Raw genomic sequence first — 19,548 nt, forward strand, 5'->3', positions numbered from 1 at the left:
AAAAAGATCATCACACCAAAAACCTATAAAAATGAAAAGCCAGAGAACTGTAACTCAGATGAGGGAGAAAGAAAAAAACCCCAGAAAAACAGTTAAGTGATCAGGAGATCCTCAGCCTCCAGGAAAAAAGACAGCCCTGCACTTAGACCCCAGTCCTCTAAAGATGTTGCTACACTATCTTCTAGCTTACATTGCTTCTTATCTTTATTGTTGTGGCATAACATGCCTTTTTGTTCTGGATACTTTTAATATTTTTCTTTTTTTTAATTTTTTTTATTTTCCCACTGTACAGCAAGGAGGTCAGGTTATCCTTAGATGTATACATCGCAGTTACAGTTTTTTCCCCCACCCTTTCTTCTGTTGCGACATGAGTATCTAGACATAGTTCTCAATGCTATTCAGCAGGATCTCCTTGTAAATCTATTCTAAGTTGTGTCTGATAAGCCCAAGCTCCCGATCCCTCCCATTCCCTCCCCTTCCCATCAGGCAGCCACAAGTCTCTTCTCCAAGTCCATGATTTTCTTTTCTGAGGAGATGTTCATTTGTGCTGGATATTAGATTCCAGTTATAAGTGATATCATATAGTATTTGTCTTTGTCTTTCTGGCTCATTTCACTCAGTATGAGATTCTCTAGTTCCATCCATGTTGCTGCAAATGGCATGATGTCATCCTTTTTATGGCTGAGTAGTATTCCATTGTGTATATATACCACATCTTCCGAATCCAGTCATCTGTCGATGGACATTTGGGTTGTTTCCACGTCCTGGCTATTGTGAATAGTGCTGCAATGAACATGCGGGTGCATGTGTCTCTTTTAAGTAGAGCTTTGTCCGGATAGATGCCCAAGAGTGGGATTGCAGGGTCATATGGAAGTTCTATGTATAGATTTCTAAGGTATCTCCAAACTGTTCTCCATAGTGGCTGTACCAGTTTACATTCCCACCAGCAGTGCAGGAGGGTTCCCTTTAATATTTTTCTTTATCACAGATTAAAGCAATCTGATTATGACATACTGTGGTATTTTCTTTTCTCTCTCTGTCTCTTTCTGTGCCTTGGGGCTGCTTGGCCTTCTTGGACCTTTGGGTTAAGAGCAGAGTTCCTCAGTCTCAGCATTGTAGGACATGGTGGAGGCTCTCTATGCATTACAGGATGCTTAGCAGTGTTCCTGGCTTATACCCACTAGATTCCAGTATTCTTCTCTCTTGGAACAACAGAAATGTCCTTGAAGGCAATATTAGCCCCAGCTGAGACCACTGACTCTTATCAGATTTGGATAATTGGGGGATGTTATTTTTCAATAATGTTTCTCTTCTCTTTCCTCTCCTGCAAGGACTCCAACCATATGTGTATTCATCTGACTGAATTTGTGCCCCAGCTCACTGGTGCCCCGTTAATTTTTTTAGTTTACTGCTATTTCTTCAAGTTCATCCTTCCTTTCTGCTTCATGGTCTAATCTGCAGTTAATTCCATCCAGTATATTTTTCATCTCAGAGATTGCCTTTTCCTTTCAGATAGCTTGATGTGTGTGTTTTTTTCTATTTCCCCAATCTCTAATAACCTCTGCTATCTTTCTTGAACATATGGAGTAGAGCTATGCTAATCATTTCAATACCCTTATCTGATAATCCTGATACCTGTATCATTTATGGGTTTGTATATTTGTTTGTTTGTTTACTTTTTGGGCTGCCCTTGGCATATGGAATTCCTGGGCCAGGAATCAGATGCAAGCTGCAGTTGTGACCTAAGCTGTAGCTGTGGCAATGCCAGATCCCTAACCTGCTGTGCCGGGCCAGGGATCAACTTGCATCCCAGCACTCCTGAGATGCACTGATACCATTGTGCCATAGCAGGAACTTCTGGGTTTATGTTTTACTAATCAGCTCTTTTCCTTCTCTTTATGATCCATATTTTCCTAATTCTTTGTGTGCCAGACATTGTGAGTTTTACCTTGTTGGGTGCTGACTATTTTGGATTCCTATGAATATTAGTGAACATGCTCATTCCTGTGATGCAGTGAAGTCTCTTGGAAACAGTTTGATCTTTCAAGGCTCACTCTTGATAAATGTTATGTGGGACCAGAGCAACATTTTTTGTAGAGCCAATTCCACTGCACCACCAAGGAAATACTTTTCTGAGTGCACGCCATCAGTACTCTAAGGAAACCTTCGGGAATTCTTCAGCGTGCTTTCTCCACGTAGCTCTCCCCTGTCTGGCACTCTGCTCTGTGAACTTTAGTGGCTTGGTTCTCCCCAGACACCCAGCTCCTTCTCCTCAACTCAGGTAGACCACCTGTTCCCCAAGAGTGCACCTTGGATGTTCTCTGCAGGCAGTGAATTGTGGGCAGTTGTAGGTCTCCCTTTATTTGCTTCCGCCTCTCAGGGATTGTGGTCTCCCCCATTGAGAGCCAATGTCAGAAAATAATTGTTCCATATACTTTATCTGTGTTTGTATTACTCCATCTTGGAAGCAGAAATAATTCTCTAACACTTAATTTAACTTTAAATCTCTATATCACTTTTTTAAAGTTTCCTTTTTCTATTTTTATTTTATTTTTTTTAATAATTTTTTTTTTTATTTTCCCACTGTACAGCGAGGGAGTCAGGTTATCCTTACATGTATACATTACAATTACATTTTTCCCCCACCCCTGTTTCTATTTTTAAAAGTGTTTATAGAGATCTAGCTACTAAGCCCATGATTTTTTGAAGCCCAGTTCAAAAATCATGTTTTGGTTTTGTTTTGTTTTGTTTTTGTCTTTTTAGGGCCATGCCCACAGCATATGGAGGTTCCCAGCCTAGGGGTCTAATGGGAGCTGTAGCTGCTGGCCTACACCACAGCCACAGCAATGCCAGATCCAGGCCACGTCTGCAACCTATACCACAGCTCACGGCAATGCCAGATCCTTAACGCACTGAGCGAGGTCAGGGATTGAACGCGCAACCTCATAGTACCTAGTTGGATTTGTTTCTGCTGTGCCACGACAGGAACTCTTAAAAATCATGTTTATTGGGAGTTCCCATTGTGGCTCAATTGATTAAGGACTCAAAGTCATCTCTCTGAGGATTTGGTTTCACTCAGTGGGTTAAGGATCCCTGGCCTCACTCAGTGGGTAAAGGATCTGGCTTTGCCGCAAGCAACAGCACATGCACCTCGAATTTGGTGTTGCCTTGGCTGTGGTGTAGGCCTGCAACTGCAGCTCTGATTCAATCCCTGGCCCAGGAACTTCCATATGCTGCAGGTGCAGCCACGAACAAATTCTTTTTTAATTTTTAAAATTATGTTTAGTTTTTAAAATTTGACAGCCTTCGTATTTTTGTATAAATGCCTAAAACAGCAGGAGGGGAATATCTAATTAGGTTTTAGCAGTCCTTAGTATAGGAATGTGAGTATTCATAGGTTGGACAGTAATCTTCCTGCAGGTTAATATATCCCATTTTAATGTCTAACTTCCATAAAAAAATATAAACAAATTCTGTAGTTATGTGGACCTTCTTTCTGAGAGTCACACTTTTTTTTTTACTTTTTTTTTTTTTCTGGCTGCTCCTGCGGCTTGTGGAAGTTCCTGGGCCAGGGATCAAAGCCGAGCCATAGCAGCAACCTGAGCCACTGCAGTGATGACACCAGAACCTTAACCTTCTGCACCACCAGGGGAACTCCCTGAGATGCACACTTTTAATTTACCTCTATTTCTCTAACATTCCCATAATTAAACTCCTTTCATGTGATGCACAAATGGCTGACATCATACAAGAGCTAACACATCACAAAAGGCTTTGAAGTGGATCTTGAAGGAAGAAAGTGTGACCTGGTTCTATATTACTTTATGACTCCAAACCACATGTTTACTTTTAAGCTAAGATAAAATGTAGTATTTTGTGTGGATTTTAATATATGTAGCTGAAGTATGACTCATTTTTGAAGACCACAGACATTATAAGGAAACAAAAATAAATCAAAGAGTCAGTCCTGGTCAGATCATTTTAGAATGGTAGGTGGTATTCTCTCTTCCCTCTTCTCTTCTTTCCCCTTTTCCTTTCTCCCTCTCTCTCTCTTCCAATTACTTAGTTTTTACCTTTTACAAATTAACTTTTCTGCTTAGATTTTGCAAAGTAAAACAGTGAAGCTTCTAATTGGGAAGGAACTTGTAAGATTTACTTGCTGAATACTGATAACAATGATAATACACCATATGGGCCAAAACAAACTTTATTTTTTATTTGTCTTTTTGTGTGTGCCTCCACCTGTGGCACATGGAGATTCCCAGGCTAGGTATCTAATCAGAGCTGTAGCTGCCAGCCTACACCACAGCCACAGCAACGCAGGATCTGAGCCTCGTCTGTGACCTACACCACAGCTCACAGCAACGCCAGATCCTTAACCCACTGAGCAAGGCCAGGGATGGAACCCAAAACCTCATGGTTCCCAGTCAGATTTGTTTCTGCTGCGCCACCATGGGAACTCCCCAAAACAAACTTGAGTTCATGCTGGATGTTTTTGTTTAGTCAGAGCTGTTGGCAGAGCTTACCAAAAGAATGGTCTTTAATTTGCCAGCTTGCCTGGTCTTATCAGTAGCATCTGAATGGCTGGGTATCATAAGTGAAACCTGAAGGACTGTGTTGCATCAGGGATGCTGTCTCCCAAAATTCAGATATAAGAACTTTAGGAGTTTAGGTTTTTCCTGACATGTGATAAAGTTTTTTTTTTTTTAATACACTGTTGAGTGCTAAAGTCATCTTGAAATTTAGGTTTTATACTGTACTCCCCCCTCCCTGCCTTAGATCTAGCCAGTAGATTAAGTATTATGAAATCAACAAAAACCTAGGTTGAATGGTTATCAAGTAAATCAGGTTATGAGAGTTATTTCTTAGATTCACTAAGAAAATAGATTATGTGTTATAAATATAGCATTTCAGACAGTAAATCTATTGAAAGAAGAGCAATATCTCATTATTTTGTACCTTGTGTGTAGTTCCCATTTTGGTGAATGTGTGTTGAGAGCGACGTGAACATCCTTTGGATACTTTGCTTTCCCTGCAGGTGACTCCTCTCCTCTCTCCACTTATTAGTGTTCTCTTTTTCTCTTTGATCTCTGTCCTATCCCTTATCACTTATGACTTTCTTCTTCAACTTTTAAGCCTAAATTCTTTAGCTTAAGAGGGATATAATTTAAGATTACCCTGTTTGATTTTTTTCAATTTATGTTTTTAACATAAGGGGAAAGAGTAATAAGGCTGGTATATGTCTTACTTATTCATCTGAGGTCTAAGAAGTGGATTCTTAATTCTGTAGTGTTCAATTCGAGCTTCATCTCTGTCATTTTCTTATGAAGTCCTAAAATTTGTTATCGTGTGACTTTAGTCTTTTTCTTAGTAACAAAAAACAGCAACCCTAATCTCTGTTTTCTTTTTCTTCTCTGCTGTGAGATATTACACCACAGTTTTAACTTTTCACTTAGTAATTTAACTGTCACACTCTTTCCACACATGTGCACCTGTGTTGGTAAGTTCCCCCTCATCTCCTTGGTGTGCCATCATTGGTCACGACCCACCCTCCACGTTGTCCCTACCTTCCTCCCTACACTTACTGCAGAGTGTTGACAGGAGGTCTTCCTCGTGAAATGCCTTCTGGACTCTACAGAAGTGGCCCTTTCTTGAGGGTCTTTGCCTTTGGCCTCTGTGGCGGAATAATATCCAGATTCTCTGGTCTCTGCTTCTCTTTCCTTACATGGCTTTTCCTCTCCAATCTCTTAACAGAAACAAGGGCTTGTCCTGTGGTATTCTGTGCACAAGTTCTTGCCCAGTAAACTGCATTTGCGTCTGAATTGATAGCTGCCTAGCATTTTATCTAGACTCTTTGTCCTGAGTTCTAGTTCATCTCTGCCTAACAGATTTTTTTTTTTTTTCTTTTTAGGGCTGCATGTGCAGCATATGGAAGTACCCAGGCTAGGGGTCAGATTGGAGCTGCAGCTGTCATCCTATGCCATAGCCACAGCAACTCAGCATCTGAACCACGTCTGTGACCTACATCACAGCTCACGGCAACACTGATCCTTAACCCACTGAGCGAGGCCAGGGATCGAACCTGCATCCTCATGGATGCTAATCAGATTTGTTAACCACTGAGCCATGACGGGAACTCCACTCCTGGATTTTTTTTTTTTAACTCCTGGATTTTTTTTTTTTTTTTTTTTTTTTTGTCTTTTTGCTATTTCTTTGGGCCGCTCCCACGGCATATGGAGGTTCCCAGGCTAGGGGTCCAATCGGAACTGTAACCACCGGCCTACGCCAGAGCCACAGCAACGCAGGATCCGAGCCGCGTCTGCAACCTACACCACAGCTCACGGCAACGCCGGATCGTCAACCCACAGAGCAAGGGCAGGGACCGAACCCGCAACCTCATGGTTCCTAGTCGGATTCGTTAACCACTGCACCACGACGGGAACTCCCTAACTCCTGGATATTTTTAATTGCGTATCTCACTGTTATCTCCTCGGTGTCTCAATCAGATTAATTTCTTCCCTCTGTAGTGAATACTTTTTCCCAGCTGAAACTAGGCTGGAAACTGGAGTCAATTTTGACTCAGTTCTTTCTTTATCCCTTATCCAGTCAGTTCCCAATTCTTATTGCTTCCACTTTTGGACACATCTTTCATCTGTCCCTTAAGAATCTCACATCTGGCGGGAATGACACAGTGGTCTCCTGAGGTCTTCTGTGGCTTGGTTTCCACATTTAGACTGTGGTTTGGATTGCAGATGGCACCCTAGCTCTGCCTTCCTCTGTCCCTTCCTGACAAGACATGGCCGCTTACCCTGTCTGTGCTCATCCCGTCCTCCACAGGGGCCTTTCTTACAGAGTGTGCTCTTGATCAGTGTGGGCACTCACCTAATTCCTGTCTTCATACCTTTGGTCATGCTGTCCTCTGCACCACTCTCTTCTTACGTTTATTGGTGGTCATTCCTCAGTGAGAAGGAAAGATGTGCCTTCTCTCAGGGTTTCAGAGAAGCATTCATAAACTTTCTCTAAAGGGCCAGGTTTTAAGTACTTAGGCTTCATGGACCACACAGTCTCTGTTGCAACCTCTCAACCTGTCCTTTTAACACAAAGCAACATAGTGTCCATGAGTGAGTGTGGCAGTGTTCCAGTAGAACTGTTTGTAGGCCTTGAAATTTAAGTTTCACGTAATTTCCATGGGTGGTGAAATAATTCTTTTTTTTTTTTAATTTTTTTCCCAACCATTGGAAGATGTAAGAACCATTTTGTGAGCAAGTAGAACCAGAACAGGTGACAGGAGTGCTCTGGCCCTGGGCTGTGCTTTGTCAACACCTGTTTTGGAGGAAGCAGCATCGAAGAGAAAGCTGAAAATAGGAGTATACTACTACCTGCCCAACTTGGAAACAAAGCTTACCCAGAGAGAGATAATTGACAGCTCTGACCTTACTGCTATGCATTCAGAGTGTTTGTGGAGCCCACAGTGTTTTCTGATCACAGAATTCCATCCCCTCTCTAGTCTCCATTGTTACCTCCTCAGCCTGCTCACCCACAAGGTCTCCTGCTCTGCCCCTCCATGCTTTCCCCACCAGGAACGACCATGATCCTCGGCAAATAAGGCAGGTGGGGGAGCTCCCCTGCGGTTCAGTGGGTTAAGGATCTGGCGTTGTCACTCCAGTAGCTCCAGTTGCTCCTATGGCTCTGATGTGATCCGTGCGAACTTCCACAAGCCGCGGGAGCAGCCAAAAAAAAAAAAAAGAGAAGGTCACTTCAGTGCCCCCACTGCTCTGAGGCGCTCCAGGGTCCTATCCTCAAGTAGATGTCTTTCCTGGCCTGGGCCTGCCACCCTCCCCTGCATGCTCCACTTCACCACTGCCACTCGTTCCGGCAGGATATTCATCCCAACCTCTCTGCTGGCTCCTCCTCTCTGCCCTCCTGTAGCAGCTCCATGGGACCCCGCGCTGCTCCCAAATCCTCCCTTCCTCCCCCATTAGCTGCACTTACCGTGCTTCCCTGTTTCTTTGTTTTCTCTTGGTTATCAAGGCCTTGGTTATCTCGCCGACCACTGCATGCCCATCCCTAGCACAGTGCCTTGCATGTGCAATCGAGGACAGGTCCAGACCCGCAGAGGACTCTGGTCAGGAACGCATCTCTTGCCCAAAAGAACAAGTCTGGTGCAGTCTCGTGTGGAGAGGACTCGGGTGAACAGCCAGAGAAGCCGAGTGGAAGAGAATGTGGAAAAGTGGAGGAGAATGAGGTAAGCATGTGAGGTAAGCATCTGACTGCCTGAGAACCACTTCAAACAGCACTTGACAGGGAAAGAGAACGGTGGCTTTAAGGAACTACCAATAACTAAAGAACCCTATCATTATTTTTTTTTATATGTGCTACTTCCCTTACATGGGCTAACCACTTGGCTGAAAACGATGACATGGAAGGAAAGGGAAAAACAGGGCAGCTCATAGATGCTTGTCCTATCAGGTTTTCCATACTCACTAGAAAGATGAAGGTGATGTTAGCAGAATGTGAAACTATGAAGAAGTGAAATACAGCTGATTTTTCTCTGCCCAGGTAAGAATGGACTCTGTATACATGTCTGAGCAATGAATTGTGTAACTTCAGGAATTATGCACATGAACTGAAGGTTCTTATATTTGCATTTAAAACTGGCATCACACAAAATAAAGATAAATGGTACAATTCACACCATTATTTTATTTTATTTTATTTTATTTTGGCTGCATCCGCAGCATATGGAAATTTCCAGGCCAGGAATTGACTCCAAGCCATAGCTGCAACCTACACCATAGCAGAGATAATGCCGGCTCCTTAACCTGCTGTCCCATGGCAGGAACTCACATACTATAATTTTAAATTTTAATTTTCTTAGAATGACATTAAAAAGCAAGTAAAAACAAGAGAGAGAACACACACAAAAAAAAGCACTTTCTGTGTTCGTACCTTTTACAGCACTTTTTCACTGCTAGCTGCGTAAGAGATTACACGTTCATTTGTACTGCAACAGTTATGTTGTAGACCCGGTATGTGGAGAAAGGAGAAATAAAGTCAGGAAAGCTTCATTGTGGAGGTAACATTTGACCTGCGTCTGGAAAATAATTAGGGGTCTCCAGGTAGAAATAAACAGAAGGAACAACAAAAACTCCTTTCAGGGGATATAAACATGAGCCTTGGCCATTTGGGCTGTGCCATATTGGGATTTATAAGAAATCACCAATGGCCAATAATTTAATCAATCACAAAGACTCTGGGAACCCCTGGTGTCTCTTCTTGTAAAGGTATAATACCATGATGAGGGTCACAGTTACGATCTCATCTAAACTTAATTATCTTCCAAAGGCCCCATCTCCACATAGCATCATCACATTGGAGGTGAGGGTTTCAATGTGTGAGTATGAGGCAGGGCAAAAGCCAGTCCACAGCAACATGCATGCAGTGTCTGGGGACTAGTGGCTGGGTTTGTATGATGAGAGTAGGTACTGAATAGGTAGGTAGAAGCTGGAACAAAGCTAGTGTCAGGTTTAAAGTACCTCTCTACTGTGCTAAGATTTAAACTTCATGTTAGAAAATTGGAGGAGTTCCCATTGTGGCTAAAGTGGGTTAAGAACCCAACTAGTATCCCTGAGGATGCGAGCTTGATCCTTGGCCTCACTCAGTGGGTTAAGGATATGGCATTGCTGCAGACTGGCATAGACTGAAGCTTGGATCCCGAGTTGCTGTGGCTGTGGTGTAGGCCGGTAGCTGTAGCTCTGATTCAACCCCTAGCCTGGGAACTTCTATATGCCACACGAGTGGCCCTAAAAAGCCAAAAAAAAAAAAAAAAAAAGAAAGAAAGAAAGAAAAAGAAGAAGAAGAATTTGGAATATAATCAGAATTGGGGTTTTTTTTTTGGGGGGGCAGCACCTGCAGCATATGGAAGTTCCCAGGCTGGAAGTGCATGTAGGATACAGCATAAGGAGTATTATTTTGATGTAAAGACCCAGAGAAATAGACACCAGCTAAGGCTGTGATTTGGTTTCCTGGAAAGGAGTGAGCCAGGACATTGGGGAAGGAGACAAGGATGAAAATGGCATGATAAATCATCTGTGTATTTTATTTTATTTTATTTTATTTTATCTTATTTTATTTTACTTATTATTTTATTTTATGGGCCATACTTGTGGCATGTGGAAGTTCCTAGGCTAAGGGTCGAATCAGAGCTACAGCTGCCGGCCTGTGCCACAGCCACAGCAAAGTGGCATCCAAGTCGCATCTGTGACCTACACCACAGCTCAGGGCAACACCAGATCCTTAACCCACTGAGTGAGGGCAGGGATCAAACCCGTGTCCTCATGGATACTAGTTGGGTTCATAACCCACTGAACCACAACAGGAATAACCATCTGTGTATTTTAAATGTTCTTTTGTGAGTTTAGACTATTATTTTCAAGGTAACTTTTCTAAGGGTTTATTTTCATCCATCTAACATTAACTATACATGGAGTTCCCATTGTGGCACAGTGGAAACAAACTAGCTTGGTATCCATGAGGACGAGGAGTCCATCCTTGGCCTCACTCAGTGGGTGAAGGATCTGGCCTTGCATGAGCTGTGGTGTAGGTAGCAAATGTGGCTCAGATCAGGCATTGCTGTGGCTGTGGGGTAGGCTGGCAGCTGCAACTCTGACTCAACCCCTACTATTGGAACTTCCATATACCCCGGGTATGGCCCTAAAAAGCAAAAAGAAAAAGAAAAAAGGGAGAAGTGGTTGCTCACACAAGAACTAAATGTAGTGAACACTCATGAATTACATTGCCTTTAATTACTTCCTGTGCTTTTAAAGAATGAAAGTGATACCTGGCATTCTAGAAATGGATAGAGTATCAATTATTATAAAATAATCTTATGATAAAAATCTTTAAGACAAAAATCAGAAATTATACCTGCTTGATTATTTATTTAAGGTATGGCAGCAATCAGAAAACTGAAAATGTAAGTATTTGGAAATGATGGAATTGTATACCTGGAAAACTAGATTTGATAATCAGTAAGGGAATTTAGGAAGGTAGTCATATATTAATATATATAAACCAATAGATTTCATAATATAAGTAATAAAATTGGCAAATAAGAGATACTGCCTACCTAGTAGGAAGCTAAACAAAAGTACTCAAGACTGTGTGGTAAGAGGTTAACTCAGAACTTGGCACATTCCAAAGAAAGGAGTGGCCCTTGACTGGATCTTGGCAGTTAACTTTTAAGCCCTTGGAATAGTCTGTTAATAATGTCTTTGCTCACCTGGGGTCTTGGGCCATTAGATAGTTTATGCAAACTGTGGCTTGTGATGAATGCCCATATTTGTTTGTCTGGTGCTCTGGGTTATGCTTTCAGTCTGATCTCTTGAGGGGCTGAAGACTGAATAACTAATATGCTCCATTGCTTACAAGACAGGCATTCAATAAAATTCCCAGACACCAAGGCTCTGCTAAGCTTCCCTGACTGGCTGCACTTTACACTTGTCACTCATCATTGCAGGAGTAATTAAGTGCTGTTCACGCAGCTCCACTGAGAGAGGACAACTGTAAGGACGCAATTAGTGGCAGAAGTAGACTTGGGCTGTAGCAATCCTGACTTATTGAAACACTATGAGAGCATTCTTTGGGAGGAAGAAGGCTGAAGAAATGGGGTTGATGCCTTTGATACCTATGGTATGAAACAGTGGCTATGCTGTGATCAATTACTAGAGGTAAATGTTGCTGATGGAATTTAGAACCGATAGCCCCAATGCCTGAGAAGTTGGCTTATTAAATACATAAGAAAATTCAAAACAATGAGAAGCAAGTTAAATACACAGTTCCTTGGTTATTATTGTCTGAATAGCTAAAATGAAAATAAAGGAGGGTGTTGAATTGGGAACCTGATGCTGTGACAAGTGTGTGTCTCAGCTGATCTGAACTGTGGCTACTAGCCTCAGGGACACCACCAAAGGGAAAAAATTATGTTGGAACAACACATAACAAGCACTTCTAAGGCTTCTGGTCACCAAGAAGATCGTCCAGGTGGCAGGGAGGCAAAACTGAGAAACTGTTGAAATAAAGGTGTATAGTGTGATGGATCTGTCCCATTATATGGGTCAATGTCATCAACTTCCTCTTATGGGTCTTAGAGATACATTAAAAATGAGAAAAATTCACAAGGGAATGGGAAAATCAAGGGACTTTCCTTAGAAGTATAGAAATTGGAGTTCCCGTCATGGCTCAGTGGTTAATGAACCTGACTAGTGTCCATGAGGACGAGGGGTCAATCCCTGGCCTTGCTCAGTGGGTTAAGGATCTGGTGTTGCCATGAGCTGTGGTGTAGGTCGCAGATGCAGATCAGATCCCAAGTTACTGTGGCTGTGGCCTAGGCCAGTGGCTTCAGCTCTGATTTGACCCCTAGACTGGGAACCTCCATATGCCCTGGGTGCGGCCCTAAAAAGACGAAAAAAAAGGTATAGAAATCTTCAAACAGTTAAAAATAGGATGAATAAAATGGACATTGATGGAGTTGAAACAAAAGTCTTAATGCCAGGAGTTGCCATTTTGGCTCAGTGGGTTAGGAACGAGTATTCATGAGGATGCAGGTTCCATCCCTGGCCTCACTCAGTGGATTAAGGATTGTCTGTTGCCACAAGCTGCAGCATAGGCTGGCAGCTTTAGCTCTAATTCAACCCCTCGCCTGATCTTCACTTGCTGCAGGTACAGCCCTAAAAAGACCAAAAAAAAAAGTCTTAATGCCACGCTAATGGAGGTTGGATGGACCAGTGGGAACCCCTGCTGGTCCCTCAACATTGAAGAGACCTAAGTAAATCTGCTGTATTTATCCCTAGTTTGGAGGTATTTAAAAAACCACAAGGAGTTCCTGTCATGGTGCAGTGGTTAATGAATCCGACTAGGAACCATGAGGTTGCAGGTTCAATCCCTGGCCTTGCTCAGTGGGTTGACGATCCGGCATTGCCGTGAGCTGTGGTGTAGGTCGCAGACGCAGCTGGGATCCCGTGTTGCTGTGGCTCTGGCGTAGACTGGCAGCTACAGCTCCAATTAGACCCCTAGCCTGGGAACTTCCATATGCCGTGGGTGAGGCCCTAGAAAAGAAAAAAAAAATATTCTGGATCAGTATTGATGAACAAATCAGCATCTTTTGTCCCAGTCCCCAATTAGGTACTCAAGGCCAAATGGATATATGGGGGCAAATTGGCCAGGCATTGGATGAGAAACTCTTCTGGGACCCCCAAGCAAAACTTGGTGGTGAGGTCCTGATTAGGGCTACCATTAGATTGGGGGGATATGAGGAAGAAGTGGTTGATAGGTCGCTAGGTGGAAAATTTGGAGGAAAATTGGAATGTTTGAATGGACTTTATGTGAAATAGTTGCATCTCCTTTACATAAATGTGTTAATCAATGAATATTATGTCTGACTGGAAGTCATTTCCCCCTACCTACTGTAAAACAGAGGACATGTAATTGGGTGTGTTAATGGGAACCCTGGAAGTCCCTGAGCCCATACAGGTTGTTAATTTGACATAGTATTGGATATCTGGTGGACAGAGATGACCACTTTACTAACGTCTCAGAAGTTGGAGTCCTGGTAACTACAAATTCACTGTTTAATAGCCCTGCGTGGCCCACAAAAAGGGGGATGGTTTGCTTACTCATGGAGCATTTATAGACAGACTGGCACACAAAGCAGAAGCCCATGAGTGCCACCCAGTGGTGATCACTGGGGTTTTGGACTGGAAAATTTCCAAACATGGTAGTACGGTATATTCTGTATAATTACCAGCTTGTCATTGGGCATTAATTAAACTGCCCCTCTGAGTGAAGGTATAAAGTAATATTGAAACCTAAAATACCCATAATATATTGGGTGATATCAGAGACACATTCAGGAACATGCTACAGGGAAATGCAAGGAAGTAACCATATTCAGGTGCAGGTAGCCTTTTTCCTGTAAGGCAGCTTTGGAACCACCTGAGGACCTGCTGGGTCCACGGTTCTCTATCAGTTAATCAAGAGCCACTTTTACAAATGGCAGTGCCAAGGTGGACAGACAACATCTTGATTGGAAGGTCAGTACACTACTATTAGACTAATGGAAAAACTGGTTGAAAAACAGATCAGTGGGCTGAATTGCATGGTGTTTTTGGTTGGTTGTTTGTTTTATGGCCAGACCCATGGCATATGGAAGTTCCTGGGCCAGGGATTGAATCTGAGCCTCAGCTGCGATCTACAGGACAGCTTGCAAGTCACACCAGATCCTTAACCCACTGAGCGAGGCCAGAGATCGGACCCACATCTTCATAGACATTACGTTGGGTTCTTAACTCTCTGAGCCACAAATGGAACTCCAGGCCTAGTTTTATATTATAACATATACTTTAGGAGTTTGTTTTCTATTTATTATGCCTGCTTTTCTTTCTATTTATTATGCCTGCTTTTCTTTCATCTCCCTCTTTCCTACTTTCTTTTGGGTAATTTGAACACTCTTTAATATTGCATTTTAACTTTTCTACCTAGAATTTTATAATTTTTTTCGTAGTTGCTCTAGGGATTGTAATATGTGTAATATGAGCACTTTTTTTTTGTCTTTTTGCCATTTCTAGGGCCGCTCCAGCGGCATATGGAGGTTCCCAGGCTAGGGGTTGAATCGGAGCTATAACCGCCGGCCTACAACCAGAGCCGCAGCAAAGCGGGATCCGAGCCGTCTCTGCAACCTACACCACAGCTCACGGCAATGCCGGATCCTTAACCCGCTGAGCAAGGCCAGAGATCGAACCCGCAACCTCATGGTTCCTAGTCAGATTCGTTAACCACTTGAGTCACGACGGGAACTCCAGTTTTTTGGTTTTTTTTTTTTTTTTTTTTTTTTTTTTGCTTTTTAGGGCCGCACCCTTGGCACAGGGAGGTTCCCAGGCTAGGGGTCTAATCAGACACCAGAGCCACAACAACACCAGATCGGATCTGGATCTGTGACTTACACATGGCACATCCGCCCATGGCAACACCTAACCCACTGATCTAGGCCGGGGATCAAACTCGAAACCTCATAACCGTGAGTTGGATTCGTTTCCACTGCGCCACGATGGGAACTCCTTATGCACACTTAACTTAGATTCAGAATTTTACCACCTTAGGAGTTCCTGTTGTGTGTGGTGGAAATGAATCCAACTAGGAACCATGAGGTTGTGGGTTCGATCCCTGGCCTCACTCAGTGGGTTAAGGATCCGGCGTTTCTGTGAGCTGTGGTGTAGGTCACAGACGCAGCTCCATCCTGCATTGCGGTGGCTGTGGTGTAGGCCAGCAGCTGTAGCTCCAATTAGACCCCTAACCTGGGAACCTCCATATGCCGCAGGTGTGGCCCGGAAAAGCAAAAAAAAAAAAAAAAAAAGAATTTTACCACTTCAGGAAGAATGTAGAAGCTTTACCACCATATCAATCCCTTTATCCTCCACTCTTTATATTGTAGTTGTCCTATATATTACATCTACATATATTGAAAACCCATTAGACAATTTTTTTCAGTCATCACCCAAGTTTTAAAGAATTCAGTAGGAGAATAGTCCATTATTTTCACCCACTTCTGTTGCTTTTCCTTTGGCTCTGATGTTCCCACATTCCTTCTGCCTGAAGACTTTTTTGTTGTTGTCCTTTTAGAGCAAGTATGCCATATAAAAATTATCTTAGTTTTCCTTCATGGGAGAATGTCTTTATTTCATCTCCATTCCTGAAGGATACTTTTTACTGCTAGGTCATAGAATTCTTAGATAAAAGTTCTTTCCTTTCAGCACTTTAAATATGTTACGCCGGTTCCATCTGGTCTCTATGATTTCCACTGAGAAATGCTGTCATTTGCATCTTTGTTCCTTTGTAGATAATACATTGTTTTTCTCTGACTGCTTTCAAGATTTTTCTTTGTCTTTAGCGTATAGCAGACTGATTATGATGAGTCTAGGTATGGATTTCTTTGGAGTTACAATTTTTTTTCTTTTAATGGCCGCACCTGTGGCATATGGAAGTTTCCAGGCTAGGGGTTGAATCAGAGCTGCAGCTGCCTACCTACCCCACAGGCACAGCAATGCCAGATCCGAGCCACATCTGCAGTCTACACCACAGCTCACAGCAACACCAGATCCTCAGCCCGCTGAGCAAGGCCAGGGATCAAACTCGTATTCTCATGGAGACTATGTCACGTTCTTAACCTGGTGAACCACAATGAGAACTCCTGGGCTTATCCTTTTTGAGGTTTGTCAAGAGTTTCAGCGGTCCCTGAGATCACCTCCACTCCTAGATTCTCCCTAGCAGAGATTCACTGGAAGGACTCCAGCACTTGGCGTCTGGTTGTACTTACCACTAAGACTCATCACTGCAATGCAGTGAGGACAGACTGCCACTGAGCTGCTCCCCTCACCACCACATCCTGATCCCAGCTCTGCTGAATCCTGCCTTTATTTATTTATTTATTTATTTATTATTATTATTGTTTGCTTTTTAGGGCAAATGGAGCATATGGAGGTTCCCCGGTCGAATCGGAGCTGTAGCTGCTGGCCTATACCACGGCCACAGCAACGCCGGATACTTAATGCACTGAGCAAGGCCAGGGATCCAACCTGCATCCTCATGGATGCTAGTCAGAGTCGTTAACCACTGAGCCATGATGGGAACTCCGATCCTGCCTTTATTCAAGATTTGGATATTTCGCTCATCATGGATTTTTCTGCATCACTTTTGAGAAGCAACTCCTCTTTGTCTCTTCTTAAATTCACAGAAAACTTCCCAGCAACCCAAAGCAAAGCTTGTTGGCCAAGGCTGGACATATGCCCAGGCCTAGACTACCACTTCAGCCAGGCTAGGCAATCAAACACAACTGAGGCTATAGGAGATACCTGGATGGGTTGGGGGATAAAGTCCAGATAAAGTCCTTTCTGAGAAGGGCAGCTAGCTGAGATTGAGGCTTCTGTTCCAGCTGCCTTCAGACACAAGGCAGGATGTCCAGCATGTTTTTAAAGAAATTGAATTTCAAGCAAGCCAAACATTACTAATAAAAATAGGATCCTCTTTAATCTGTAGCAGTTAATGTTCTTGTATCATTCCCCATTTTCCTGTGTTGCTAAATATATGAAGACTACTTCATGTACTATGTATGTGTATATATGTACTGTATACATTTTATGTATCTACTATGTGCGTATATGCATATGTGTAATGTATATGTCACACATCTACTAAGTGTGTAGTCTATCCTATACATATACCTCAAGTATGTCTGTAATGTCCGAGATGCCTGAAAATGCCTGTCTGCTAGGGCTTAAAGACTCCAGGTTGGTATTGAGTTATTTCTTAGATTCAGAAACCGTCTTGGCATGTTTTCCTCCCTCTCTCCCCACATTCATGGGATATAAACACATGCCAGTCTTAAATGCTCTCCAAAGGGGCTTTCCTAAACCATTCCATGTGGCACTTATTCCCTCAGATGCTCCTGGGGAAAAGGGAGCAGTCACATCATTTTGGGAGCAACTACTTGGTGATTCTCCTTTTTGAAGTTGTTGCATAGTAAAGGCCCTGACAAGCCCTGCAAAGCCCAGGTCTCCTAAGCTTCTTTATATGGCGTAGGGCTTATTTATACTTGGCAGAAAGAATCAATCACCTCGAAAGACAGTGTTTTAGTGTATTAGAAGTGTTGCAGGTTTCTAATGCTCAGGAGCTGACTGGGGAAGAGGATTAGGTATTAAATACCACCAGGGTCTCAGGTCTTATTCTGACCTTGTCACTCAGCTGTAATGAATACTTCAGCACTGGGATGCATTAGCATTCTAGCTAATGTCCTCTGCTCTCAGGGCCAACCCGGGAGCTCACCTTGTGGTTAATGCTATAGCCCTAGAAGTCACAAACTGTATTTCTTAGCTGAGCCACCTAGGGAAATTGTTTAAACTCTTTAAGCCTCAGTTTCTCCATCTTGAATGGGTTGATAATGGAATTTATCTCACAGAGTGGTTGTGGGGTTCCAGTGAGACAGTGCAGATGAACAGCTCAGTAGCCCTTAACTGTAACCACTCCTATCCTGTGACCACACAACTTCACTGTAGGCATCACAGCTGAGTGACTGAGGCATGGTGGGGAGGCCAGCTGCCTTGGTACTCGGCTTCACCTTTTTGAGCCTCTGCAACCCTAAGAACAGGGGCCTCCCCGGCTCTGAGAAAGGCACCTGAGTTTTGGTTTTTTTTGTTTTACTTTTTGTTTTTTTATTTTATGGCCACATTTGTGGCATATGGAAGTTCCTGGCCCAGAAATTGAATCCGAGCCACAGTTGTGACCTATACGACAACTGCAGCAACATGGGAACCATTAATCCATTGCACTGAGCTGGAGATTGAACCTGCACCTCTGCAGGGACCTGAGCCACTGCAGTTGGGTTCTAAACCCACTGCGCCATGGCGGGAACTCTGGAGTTTCAGTTTTAAAGCACCAATTTCCAGGCAGGTGCAGCTTAAATGCTATATAGGTGTGAGCCAGCTTTTAACATTTGCTCTTACCTGCTGGGAAGAGCACTAAGCAGAGTATTATTGATTTGCTGGGGAAGGAGGTGGCCAGTCTGGCTTGACATCTTTTTGGTATTTGGAAGTGACTGTGCCCCAGAGTCTCCTCAGCTGGGCTTTCTGTCGTCTTCATTTCACAGAGGCTGGACACGGAGACATCTGGGCATTCACTCTATCCTTGGGCCTGGAAAGGGACAGGAGTCTCCATGCCTAGAACACAGACCAGGGCATGGGCCTGGGTCCTGGGAAGTGGTTGGCTCTCCCTGTGTAGGTTCTGGGCTTTGACCAGGGCATGTCCCCAAGCATGAGCCCTGGGCCAGCTGTGTGGAGCAATGCTGTAGCCTGGGAACCCATTTAGGCTCGAGTAAGGTATGTACGATCATCTTCACATTATACACGCGGAGAAAAGGTCCCTTGGCCAAAACTCAGCATTTGGGTAGTGCTGGGTTCACTGGGCCATTGCAGCCCCACAAGTGAGGTGGCAGACATAAGGCTGCCAGGGTCCAGCTAGAGGAACTGGGAAGTGTAGGTGACCTCTCGGCAGGACACCCACGTCAGAACCTGGGTTCTGCCATCCCATCGTGATCCATGACCCACCCACCTCCAGTCTCACATCCCACTCACTGTTCCCTGGGCCCTTGCTCTTTAGAATCACACTTAGGAAGAGCTTTGCTACCACTGCTTCTTCCTGTTCCCTTGGCAGACATTGCTAGTTAGTCACTGCACAAGCTGCAGAGAAAATCAGAGTCCAAGGCAAACATAACTAATGGATCTTTGCATGGGGCTCAGTGAAAACTGCAGCCCCTTACACATTTATCAAGGCAGCCGGTACCTGTTAAGGTTATCCTCAAAATGACCCCCACCTGCTAGCCAGCTCAAGACTGTGTTCACCTGGCTCCTGTCTTTGCATATTCTGTTCCCACCCCAGAGTGTTTGTTCCACCCTTCCTTTGGGTGATAACCATTCATCATTCAAGACTCAAGAGCCTCTCCCT

General features: G+C 43.6%; 1 protein-coding gene across 1 annotated transcript in view; it reads left to right on the forward strand.

Moving 5' to 3' along the window:
* FGD3 (FYVE, RhoGEF and PH domain containing 3) overlaps positions 1-19,548 on the forward strand; it is a 130,514-nt gene that overhangs the window by 8,039 nt on the left and 102,927 nt on the right. The window contains exon 3 of the mRNA XM_021088137.1: positions 8,032-8,245. The gene's annotated coding sequence lies outside the window, so the exon portion shown is untranslated. The remainder of the gene's footprint in view (positions 1-8,031; positions 8,246-19,548) is intronic.

The sequence above is a fragment of the Sus scrofa genome, chromosome 3 (genome assembly GCF_000003025.6).
Source record: "Sus scrofa isolate TJ Tabasco breed Duroc chromosome 3, Sscrofa11.1, whole genome shotgun sequence".
Lineage (NCBI taxonomy): Eukaryota > Metazoa > Chordata > Mammalia > Artiodactyla > Suidae > Sus > Sus scrofa.